Raw genomic sequence first — 12043 nt, 5'->3', positions numbered from 1 at the left:
ATCGAGAATCAAACTGACGACGGGTCAGGGCCGTCTCTTGCAAAGAGGTGACCCCTCCCAGCCTCACAGACTAACTTTTATAGAGGTAGTTTAGCCGGGCTATACACAGGTAGCCAATGAGATTGCAATACACAGAGAAAACTGCACAGTCCTGCTAGGTCACACATGGGCGGCCAATTGAATTACAATTCACCCTAGTAGATATAGGCGTGCCCCACTGATTGGATGTCTCCACCTGGCCTGACCTGCCCTTGTATCTGGGCTTTGCAAGTAAATTCCTCTGGGAGGGGCAGGGTCAATCTAAGTTTACTACATAGGGTCAATCTAAGTTTATTGCGTAGGGTCAATCTAAGTTTACTGCATAAACAACAAAATGGCTCCCTCTGATTAAGTAGGGTCTTGCACTGCTAAAGTGGGGGGTTCCCTGCTTTGCTCTGCATATGCTTCCCCAAGAGGAGTCCCGTGTGACATGTGACGCTTTGCAGACTGGCCTCCTGAGAGGCAGCAGGCACTGGAGAGGAGCCTCAGCCGCCATCCCCCGCCACGCTTTGTCCATCGTCTGTCCAGCCACAAAGGTCTTGGCAGGACACACCTGATAGGGACCAGAGCTCTGGCAAGGAAATGTGTTCATTGCATCTCGTGCTCTCTGTTCTTCCTCCCAAAGTGGCCACGAGCACACAGCGTGGCTGCAACCTGAGGCCGGAGGAGTCATCAACTTGGGGGTGGGGGTTGTCCCACCGTCCTCTTGAGAGCCAGGGCTTGGGGTTGCTTGGGGCTTGACAACAGGCATCCTAGACCTGCTATCTCTTGCCCAGATTAATGGAGGCTTCCATTGTGATGCATAGGGCCAACGCCCACTGCCCTTCCACCTGCCGACAGCTAAGACCCTAGCCCAGAATATCGTTATATCTTAACACTCACAAACTCTGATGTCAGCGGTAAAGAGGTCCTAAGAATCAGCCAGAAGCGTGTGCTGATCCTTTAAATATATGCATACAAAGATGGAGAGAGAAAGAATTCATACGCTGTACAATTCACCAGTTAAAAGGTACAATTCAATGGGTTTTGAGTATATTCGGTTTTGCAACCATCGTAAATCATATTTCAGAACAGTTTCCTCACCCCCAGTGGAGACCCTGCACCTTGGGATTCACCCGCCCCCCATGTGACCTCCACTCTCCTGCCCAGGCAAACGCTAATTTACTTTCTCTCTGTCGATCTGCATTCTGCGCGCTAGAGACAGAGGAGAGCGTGGTATTTTGTGACTGCTTCTTTCGCAAATTTTCGAAGGTCATGGTAGCATGTTTCGGTAATCTGTTCTGTGTTGTTGAAAAGGATCGCACTGCATGGCTAGAGCACAGACTACAGTTCCATCAGTAGGTGGACACCCGGCTCGCTTCCCCTTCGGTGAGATGACCCGTTGTACTGCCGTGCGCTTTTAGGTACGAGGTTTCTGTGTTGTCATTTCCGTTGGGGTGGAAACCCCGGAGCAGAAGTTCCAGGCTGGACGATAACTCTGTGTCTAGCGTTTTGAGGAACTGCCCCAGTGCTTTCCAAAGTGGCTGATCCATCCCACATCCCTGCCAGCGTGCACAAGGGTAACAATTTCTCTCCATCTTTGCCAACACTCCGTGTCCTCTGTCTTGCTGACTGCAGCCATCTTGGATGGTGGGACATGGTTGCTCTTTGAGGTTTTGATCCCCACTTCCCTACTTGTTATGATGTTTGGGATCTTTTTGTGTGCTTTCTGGCCGTGTACGTATCTTCTACTGAGCAATATCTGTTCAGATCCTTTGCCCATGTTTTTCAAATTGGGTTACTTTTTAGAAATCAGTTATTATTGGGGCACCTGGGTGGCTCAGTGGGTTAAGCCTCTGCTTTCAGCTCAGGTCATGATCCTGGGATCCAGCCACGCCTTAGGCTCTCTGCTCAGCAGGGAGCCTCCCCCACCCCTGCCTGCATCTCTGCCTACTTGGGATCTCCATCTCTCTGTCAAATAAATGAATAATCTTTTTTAAAAAATCAATTATTACTGAGTTATAAGAGGTTTTATGTTCCTTATCAGATATAAATCCTCAAACATTTTGTTGTGATCTGTGGGTTGTTTTGTCCCTTTCTTGGTGTTTTTATTCTTTTTTTAAGATTATTTATTTATTTATTTATTTGACAGAGACAGAGATCACAAGTAAGCAGCGAGGCAGGCAGAGAGAGAGGGGGGAAGCAGGCTCCCCGCTGACCAGAGAGCCTGACGCAAAGCTTGATCCCAGGACCCTGAGATCATGACCTGAGCCAAAAGCAGAGGCTTTAACCCACCTAGGTGCCCCTTGATGTTTTTATTTAAAGCTCCAAAGTTTTTAATTTTGATAAAGTCAGATTTATCTCTATTTTTTCTGGCTTGTGCTTTTGGTTTCATATCTTAGGAACCCTCGGCTAACCCAGGGTCATGAAGATTTCTTCCTGTGTGTTCTTCTAGTTGTGGTTTTAGCTCTCACACTTGAGTTTACAGTCCCTTGAATTAATACCTGTGGATCATGAGGAGAAGGGGTCCACGTTGTTCCCTGGCATGTGGCTGTTTACTTGTTCCAGCATCATTTACTGAGAAGACTATTGTTTCCCACTGAACTGTCTCAGCAGCCTCTTCTAAATCAATCAAACATAAATATAAGGGTTTATTTATGGACTCTCAATTCCATTCCCTTGATTTGAGCATCCCTCCTTATACCAGTACAACATTATCTTGATTACTGTAGCTTTGTCATAAGCTTTCAAGTGGGAGGGTGTTAGTACTCATTTTTATTCTTCTTCTTCGAGAGTATTTTGGCCATTCTGGGTCCCTTGCATATCCATATGAATTTTAGGATGAGTATGTTAATTTTTGCAAAAAGAAAAAAAGGTAGGTGGGACCTTGGTCAGGATTGCTTTGAATACGTAGACAATTTGGGAAGCATTGCCATCGTAGCCATACGAGTCTTCTAATCCATGAATATAGGATGTCTTTCCATTTCTTTAGCTCTTTGAACTTTTTTTTCAACAATGTTACATAGTTTAATATGTATGAGTTTTGAACTTTCTTTATTAAATGTACTTCTAATTATTTTACTCTTTTGATACTATCATAAAAGGAACTGTTTTCTTAATTTTATTTTAGGATCGTTCATTGCTAGTGTAGAGAAATACGAGTGATTTCTGTGTGCGGATCTCTCATCCTGAAACCTTACTAACCTCATCATTTGTCCTAATAGGTTTGGGGTTTTTTTTAAGCATATTTTTTGAAATTTTCTAAATATAAAATCATATCTCTGCAAATAGAGATGGTTTTACTTCTTCCTTTCAAAACTGGATTTTCTATATCTTTTTGTTCCTTAACTATCCTGGCTGAAGTTTCTAGTACAACATGACACAAAAGTGGTAAAAGCAGGCCTGGTGGTCTTTTTATTGATCCTAGTAGGAAATCCTTCGATTTTTCACCAATAACTGTCCTACGTACAGGTTTTTCATAGATGCTGTTTCAGGTTGAGGAAGTTCCCTTCTATCCCTAGTTTGTTGACTGTTTATATTATGAAAGAGTATTGGATTTTGTCAAATGCTTTTCCCGTGCCCATTGAGATGATCATATGGCGTATGTCCTTTAGTCTCTTAATGTTTTTATTATATTGCTTTGTTTTCGTATATCAAACCAACCTCACTTTTCATCCCAGTTGGTCGTGGCGTATCTTTTCATATGTTGCTGGACATCGTTTACTAAGACTTTATTAAGGATTCTTCATCTCTATACATAAGGGATATTGTGTTGGAGTATTTTTGTTTCTGTGATATCTTTGTCTGGTTTCAGTATCAGGGTAATTCTGGTCTCACAGAATTAGTTAGTAGATGTTCTTTCTCTTCTTATTTTTTGGAAGAGGTTGTTAGGCATTAGTGCTAATTCTTCTTTCCATGTTTGACGGAATTGACTGGTGAAATGATTTGGTTGTAGGTTTTCCTTCATGGGAAGTTTTGTTGCTGATTCAAACTGTTTACTTGCTATAAATCTATTCAGATTTTCTATTTTTTCCTGAGATAATTTTGGTGGCTTGTGAATTTCTAGGAATTTGTCTCTCTCATCTGTTTTCTTGGTTATCTCTATAACTGTTCACAGAATTCCCTTATAATCTTTATTTTTGTGAAGTCACTAAGCATGTTTTTCTTTCACTCTTGATGTTAGTAATGTGACTCTTCTGGTTTTTCCTCTTGGTCAATCTATATAAGGTTTGTCAATTTTGTTGATCTTTTAAAGAACCCATTTGTGTTTTGTTGATATTCTATATTGATTTTCTATTCTCTATTTTATCATATTCTGCACTATTCTTTATGGTTTCCTTGCTTCTATTTGTTTTGGGGTCTGCTTACTTTTCTTTTTCTTGTTTGCTAATGTGGACAGGCTGGATTGGTTTGAATCATTCCTCTTCTTTCTTTGTTTTTTATGACTATAAATTTCCCTTAAGCACTCTTCAGTTGCATTCTTTAAGTTCTGGTATGTTGCATTTTCTTCTCATTCATGTTAAAATACTTTTTGAGTCTGTTTGTGATTTCTTCTTTTGCCCTACGTTATTTAGAAGTGTGTTTTTATTTCGTGTTTCTGTGAGTTTTCCAAATTTTTCTCCTGCCATCAGTCACTCATTGAACCCTGCTGTTGTTAGAAAGCGTACCTTGTATGGTTTCAACCTTAAGTGTATCGAGGCATTCCACTTCTCTCTCTGAGGCCCCGTTTATGGTCCTCTGGCCAAAGCTTAAGGCTCTGCAGTCTGATGGCCCCCTCTGCAGTCAGAACTGCATGTCCTTGTGGAAGGAGGACAAGGAGAGGAAAGTCCTGGGGTCAGCGACCTGTTGAGGGTCGTAGTTCCACTGAACATGGGAATCTCCCCTCTCTGAGTTTGGGCCTCTGCTGGCCCCTTCACCAGCCACCACCTCTGGGATTATCCAACGGCCCGGATATGGGAGAATGGGGAAAACAAGAAGGAAGAAAGAAGAGGAAGCTCAGGGCACTGCTGTGCTTTCTGTGGAATTTTCTGGGGGATTAGGAGCCCCTTCTTCTTTTACTTCAAACCAGAGCTAGCATCTTCCCCAGAGTGCTCTCTGCTTGTGCCCCGAGAGCTCCCATGTGGGTTTCCAGCTACATCCAATCCAGGCTGCAACACTGAAGGGGAAAAATGGCAAACTCCCCACCACTGGAGGTCCTTTAAATCCTGGTCTTCTTCCCCAGTCTTGCCAGCACGGTTTTCTTCTGAGGGTCCTCGGGTAGCTGCCCCATGCACACTGCCCAGGTTTTATGATTAGACACAATAGAAAATACAGTGGAAGTGTTATTCCAGAACTGGAACCTGAAGTGCATTTTAGAAACCAGAAGTAAAAGAGAAACACAGATTAGCGTGAATCCATTCTTTTTACTGGAGAGATCATTAAACCCCTTGTCTGCTGCTGGTAGGGCAGCCACGTTCCTCATCTACAAAGGATGGCTTCATTACCCTCATCTGAATTGCATGCCCAGGCATATCTTTATCTAATTCTGCTTGATTTGAAAGAATTATTCATATTCATTGAAATTTCCAGCTGCTTCTAGACTAGGTTGAATGAATAAACAAATGACTCTTGGGGACACGCTCACTTTTTCAAGATGGTTCATAACCCAAACACACCAGGATCCTGCTGACCCCACAGCCAAGGTCCTGTGGCCGTTATCTCGAACCCACCATCTTAGATACTAGCTTCCATTTTGACAAGAAAGTTGATGGCAGTGCCAACTTCAAAAACATCCATTAGAAGACACTAGATCGCATCATTAGACGCACACGTATTGATTCCCCCTATTGATTCTTTAAGAGCTGGCCCAGCAAGACACAAGGAGAGGTCAGAGACCAGAAATGCCACAGTCCCCACTTGACAGAAATTCAGAGTTCACACGGCGCATCCCATTGATTCCGTCAGCATTAGGAGATCTGGGGCAGGAAGGGAAGTGCTTGCGCGATACGTTTTTCCCAACCTGGTTTAGTTTCAAAAGCTTAAGCTCCCTGGGAACACAGAGTTGGAAGAGAGAAGTGAGCCCTTGAGGGAACTGTGGAGACAGAGTTTCAGATTAAAAAAAAGAAGAAGAAGAAGAAGAAGATCTTTTGGGTGTGTGGTGTAAAAGTAACAGGGCAGGAAAGGGACACCCCAAATTGTGCCCTGACCTCAGAGACAGTGGCCACGTGATGTCCCACGACCCCAAACCTAGTTCACAGGCACCAAAGGGGCTTCAGATCTGAAGGGTCCACAGGAGCTGGCAGGGGCTGCCTCTGCTCTCGGCTGTCTTTGCTCCACCTGGAACTCCACAAAAAGGCGAGACTTAATTTCCAGAAAAAAGCTGCAGTGGGAACATGCCATCAAAATGCCTCCTGCGTGCCCACCAGCCAAGTGGAGATAAAATTAAGTTGATTTAAAGACACGGAGGACATAAAACGTTTCTGGCACACCCACGTCGTGGGCCGCGTTTCCTGTTCATCACCCCCCACCACTGCCCCGAGCCAGCCACACACGCGCAATAATAAATAGTAAACAGAGACATAACCTTTGCGGAAAGGAGAATTTTCAGCCAATAGAGGAGGCTGGCAAAGCCAGGGCGTCTTACTCAGCCAAATGATTACAGCTTGGATTTTATTTCTAAGCATCTTTTCAGCATTATGTTGTCACCTATAATAAGTAGCCTCCTTGCGCAAGGGGTAGAAGATCCTAATTGGCCCCGGCGAAGGGATTTTTCATACATTTCAGGAGGGAAAGGATGAGCAGCATATGCAGTTACACTAATGGTTTCATTTTTTAAGACACTGAGTATTGTTTATGTGCTGCTCTTATTTTATTGCGTGCAGATTAACAATTGTTCATCCCAAGTAGAGGACCGGGTTGGGGGGCGGGGGGCGGAGGGTGCATTTCATTTACCGGCAGCTCCGAGCCTCCGTGATTGGTTTTTCTCTCCCCTGCTGAGGTCAATAACCAGCTCCGAGATGATTTCTGCTGAATCAGTTTGCTGTGATTTGTCTTGTCTTCCTGCCCCACGTTAATTATATCTCCCAATGAGTGCCGGGCTAAAATACAGAGCTTATTTCCATAGAGGAAAAAATGTATTTCACCTTACTGGATGGCCCTTCATTTTGACTTTTAGCTCCCCCTCTGCCTTTCCAAGGTCTGTAATCAATAGTCACGTGGCTCCGGGTCCTTTATCTGGGGGAAACAGGGAGACCTCGGCAGTACTTTCTTTTCAGACTTCAGAATCCAGAGTTAAGGTAGGGATAAAAAAAAAAAGGACTTTATTCTTCTTCCCTCTCCAGTGAGGTGCCCTCTCAACCCCTTATTTTAAAATAGTCCTCCCCTCTTGAAATCTGCTGGATTTCTCTCTCCTATCTTCTGGGGACTTATATGGTTCATCTTATGGAAAGATAGCTCTGTCCCCGGGTGACCAAAAGTAAAAACAAAGTTCAAAAAATAATTAAAACAAACAAACAAAAAAAACTGATCCCAGGAGCAACTAATTTGTTGTCCAGTTCAGAACGTGACGAGTTCTCCCAATGCCTCCGCCTTCCCAGAACGGAAGGTTCCCCAAACCTGCTGTGTGGCGCTTGGGATCACGGCCACACACATATGATGTCATCCTAGCCTCCTGCCTGGCACAGACTATATTCTCCGGTAATAGCCGTTGATATAAAAGTAGGGCCAGTAAGGGAGACTATGGCCAAAAATGCTGATGCTGGGCCTGCACTATTTTGGAAAGAAAATTAAGTTATCATCTCTGTTGACCAAAACGATGGAGAAGAATGAACGGATGAGGTCCGCACAGGTGAAGATGGCCGTCTTCACCCCATGGTTTCAAGGCACCTGCCCTCTGTGCATGTCTGGGTCCCCATCTCCTGCTCTTACAAGGATACCAGTTAGACCGGAGAAGGACCCGCCCTCGTGACCTCAGCTTTCCTTAATGACCTCTCTCCCTGCCCCACCTGCAGATTCAGTCACCTTTGAGACTGTGAAGTATGACTTCAGGGAGGGCACAGTTCAGCCCATAAGAGTCCCATACCTCAAGGCCCTGCTAAAGCCACCTGGATTTACTGTCTCCATTCAGGGTGTCAGGATCTTAAATACTTCCTCTCTCAAAGCCACCATGTTGAATTTTCAGTGCAAGAGGAAAGGGCGTCCTTCTAAACAGAGCTGGGGTCAGGCTACCAGGTTGGGACCCGTGATGGAAATAAAGATGCAGGGCAGTGCAGAGAGAGCAAAGCTAGCAGCACGAGGTCGGTTACACTGTCCCAGGAACGTCAGTTACTCGGGGTCCAAGGTGGGACCGGAATAAGGCTCACACCGGCGGGAATGCTGGACCCTGAGCCCTTGCGGCCTGCAGGTGACTGCTGCTCAGCCTGTCCCTGCTGTCCCTTTATTAACCTGATTTCCTCCCAGGAGCCTCATAACTGCAGGCTGGGGGTAGGGTACCAGTGGGGACACTGTCAGTCCCGTGCAGGGACTCTGCGCAATGCTCAGGGAATGAAGTCAGACCTCTGCTTTGCACGCTTGCTCCCAAACTCATCTACCCATGCAACACCAATTTTATGGGTTGAATTGAGCCTTCTACCCCCAAAAGATGTTGAAGCCCTCACTCCGAGTCCTTGGGATGTGATCTTGTTTGGAAATAGAGTCTTTGCAGATGATCAAGTGAAAATGGGTTCATCAGGGCAGGTCATAATCCAATATGACTGGTGTCCTCATCAAAAGGAGAATTTGGACCCATACATCACATGGGGAAAGGCCACATGAAGACGAAGGCAAAGATTGGGTTGATGCCTCCGTAAGCCAAGGAATGCCATGGATTGATGGCGCCCCATCAAAAGTGGATGGGGAGAGACCTGGGGCAGACCCTCCCTCTCTCAGCCTCAGAAGGACCCCACCCCACAGACACTCTGACCTCAGACTTGTGCCCTCCAAAACTGGGAGACAATATACTTCTATTATTCAAGCCACATCATTTGTGGTGTTTTGTTACAGTGGCCCCAGCAACCTAAAACACACAGGAAAAATTGCTTTTAAATTGGATCCTTTCTCCAGCTCTACTTAAAATTCACCATCACACTTAAGATAAAATCCACTCTCCTTACCAAAGCATGTAAGCCCTGTGTAGCCTTGCCATTGATGATATCTACCCTAGCTTTGCGCAGTGGCAGTATCGTAGCCAATGAGGTTTATCTGAGGCGCGATTATTGCTAATTGATGACATCTACCCTACTTTATGCCTCTTCCTGAAATGCAATGCACTCCAGGCTCACTGGACCCCCTTCTTGTCTGCAGACATACCAGATCCTCTTCTACCCCAGGGCCTTTGCACTGGCTTTTCTTCCCCCAAGCCTTTTTATCATTTGGGTTTCAGTGAAAACACCATCTCCTCCAAGAGGCCCCCCTGACAGGCACATCTAAGTAACTTCCCAATCCTCAGGCCTGTTCCAGCCCCTATCCTATTTCATTTCTTACATAGAACTAAGGGTGGTCTGAGATTATTTTAGGAATAAAAGATCTGAAAGGAAACACATCAGAATGTTACCAATGGTTCTGTCTTGGGTGAGATTACATGCGGCATGATTTTAACTTGCTGCTTTCCAGAGCTTTCACAATTAACTTGTATTATTTTCCGATCAGAAAAGAGACAACAGCTGCTTGAAAACATGGTCTACAATTTCTGGGTATCTCTGCCTTCAGCACAGTGCTGTTGGCCAACAGAATATTTCCCTTCTAGATAGTTTGCCAGCAGAATCTCCTTCAGGATAATTGTGCTTGGTTGTAAAAACACTTGCTTAGAATTCTTTAATTCTGCATCCCTCCAGCCAGAGCGAGGCTGACCTTAGCGAGTTGTCGGTGACCAGTGGGATGAGCCAGAAATGATGCTGTGTGTGACTCCCAAGGTCAGATCAGAAAAAGCCCTTTCTCTTTGGACTTGCTCTGGAGGCTTCTGGGGGAAACCAGGTGCCTTGTTAAAAATACAACAGCCCTGAGACCACCATGCTGGAGAGACCAGCTGCCAGTGCTCAAGCCCCCAGCTCCATCGACCTCCAGCCTGAGGAGGGAGGCTGCTGGGTACTCCATCCCGGACGCCCATCCCCACTCAGTCCTCAGACCACTGACCATCAGCCACCATCTAGTGGCAACAGCATGAGGGACCCAAGTGAAAACTGCCTGCCAAACCCTCCTCCCCACCTTCGTATCCCCCCCAAATCACGAGCAAAATAGAATGAATTCTGTTTTGCACCCCTAAGTTTTGGGGTAATTTGTTTCTGCAGAATCTGAAACTATTCCTCCGCAGAAACATAGTGGTTTCCTAGTCCATTCAGAGGGCCTGGTGAGGACCGGTGCTGCTGGATTCCCTGCCTTGGACAAAGCGACATACCGCCCCCCACCGCCCCCCGCACACTTCAGACCTCACACGTGGGGCAGGCTCGGCCTCAGTCCAGAGGACTTGGGGCTAAGTGAGGCAGGAAGGACTTAGGTGACTCTCACCCACCAAGGTGAGACTCAGCATCCTGCGTGTGGCTCCTCCAGTCTGACCTTCTTGCGTAACATTTTTGCCATGTTCCATTGGATTCTGAGAACCTCCTGAGGAGTCTTCTGCCAAGTGGCTCCCATGGCAGAGTAGGAACCACAAGGACTTTGGGGTCAGACAGCTCTGAAGACAGTCCAACTCGGCTCTGCTACTTTTCTGGGTGTGCATTTGGCTGCAATTAAGGGAAAATGTGAACAACATGGGTTTTTAAAAGAGAGGATTATTTTACTCACAGAAATGTGGAGTGGACAATTGCTGGCATTGCTTTAGCTGTTTTAATAATGTCATCAGGGACCCAGGCCATGTTAAGTCTGAGGCTCCTGATTTTCTTTCTTTCTCTCCCTTTCTTCTTTATCATCTCTCCTTCCTTCCTGCCTCCTTCCCTTCCTGCAATCTCCTCATAGTTACAAAATGGCTGCAGAAGCACCAGATAGTACATCTGCTAACAAGACAATGAGAACTATGAGAAGTCCTGTGAGCCACATTCCCCTATCCCCCCTCCTCCGCAAAAAAAGCAAAATTCTTTTCAGAGCCACATGGAGCAGTGTTTCCATTGGGTTTCACGGGTCGGATCTGAATCTCTTGGCTCCATCTAACTTTAGGAGGGGCGGAGGAATTGAGAAAGCAGCTCTGTCATGATTGTCAATCATAAGTCATCACTTGGGGCCGGGTGCATTGTGGCCTTAAACTTGAGTTCCATTTAGCAAGGAAGAAGGAGATGAGGAGTTTTAGAGACAGTTAGCAGTACCTACCCCAGCCACCTGGCCACTTTCGTATCTTAGTGACTGAATAAGACACCAGAAGCCGTGAGTCTCAGTTATTTACCTGTAAAATGGAACACCCCAACCTCAGCATCCAAAGGGGGCACCTGGCTTACTGAGGATGTCCTGAATGGAGGCATTCCTGGAAGAAAGCCATGCTGCCTTATCGAAATGCATCGAAGAATATCTGGAGTTACCTGGCGGTGGTTCACATCGTGGGAACAGAAGTGTTCCCAGTTCTGGCCAGCAATCTGCTTTGGAAGGAAAACATGTCAAATCTGTATGCTGCAGAGAAAATTTCACGCTGCGAGCCACATCCACTGGATGTGGCTGGAGTGGCCGGAGACATCAGAAGGGACTCACTGCAGCCCTGACAGTGCGTCTCCCAGACCTCTGCTCTCTGCATCTCTATGACGCATAGTTGCTGAACCCAGCACAGGCCACCATGGCCCGCGGAAATCTCTTGAACTCACCCAGGGCCACTTGCACATTCCCTTCCTGGAGTTTTTTGTTTTGTTTTGTTTTGTTTTGTTTTACTTTTCTTGTAGGATCATTACCTATGATCCTAGGAAAGGTGCATCAGGACCAATTTTCGTGTTGGAAAACCAGCTCGCGTGTTGCCCAGAGCTATGTTACCAAGGTTGTTCTGCTTCCAACCCTAACTCAGATGCATTCTCCCCTCCTCGTTGGATCTTGTTGTCGT

The 12043-nt window shown here is 45.8% G+C and overlaps 1 pseudogene; it reads left to right on the top strand.

The window, feature by feature from the left end:
- The first annotated feature begins 9194 nt into the window (after positions 1–9194).
- LOC123390727 lies at positions 9195–9279 on the top strand (annotated as a pseudogene).
- The last annotated feature ends 2764 nt before the right edge of the window (positions 9280–12043 follow it).

Source organism: Mustela putorius, unplaced genomic scaffold (assembly GCF_011764305.1).
Source record: "Mustela putorius furo isolate JIRA1106 unplaced genomic scaffold, ASM1176430v1.1 tig00000139_pilon_pilon_pilon, whole genome shotgun sequence".
Taxonomy (NCBI): domain Eukaryota; kingdom Metazoa; phylum Chordata; class Mammalia; order Carnivora; family Mustelidae; genus Mustela; species Mustela putorius.
The sequence above is the reverse complement of the archived record's forward strand: the minus strand, read 5'-3'. Positions and strand labels throughout refer to the sequence as shown.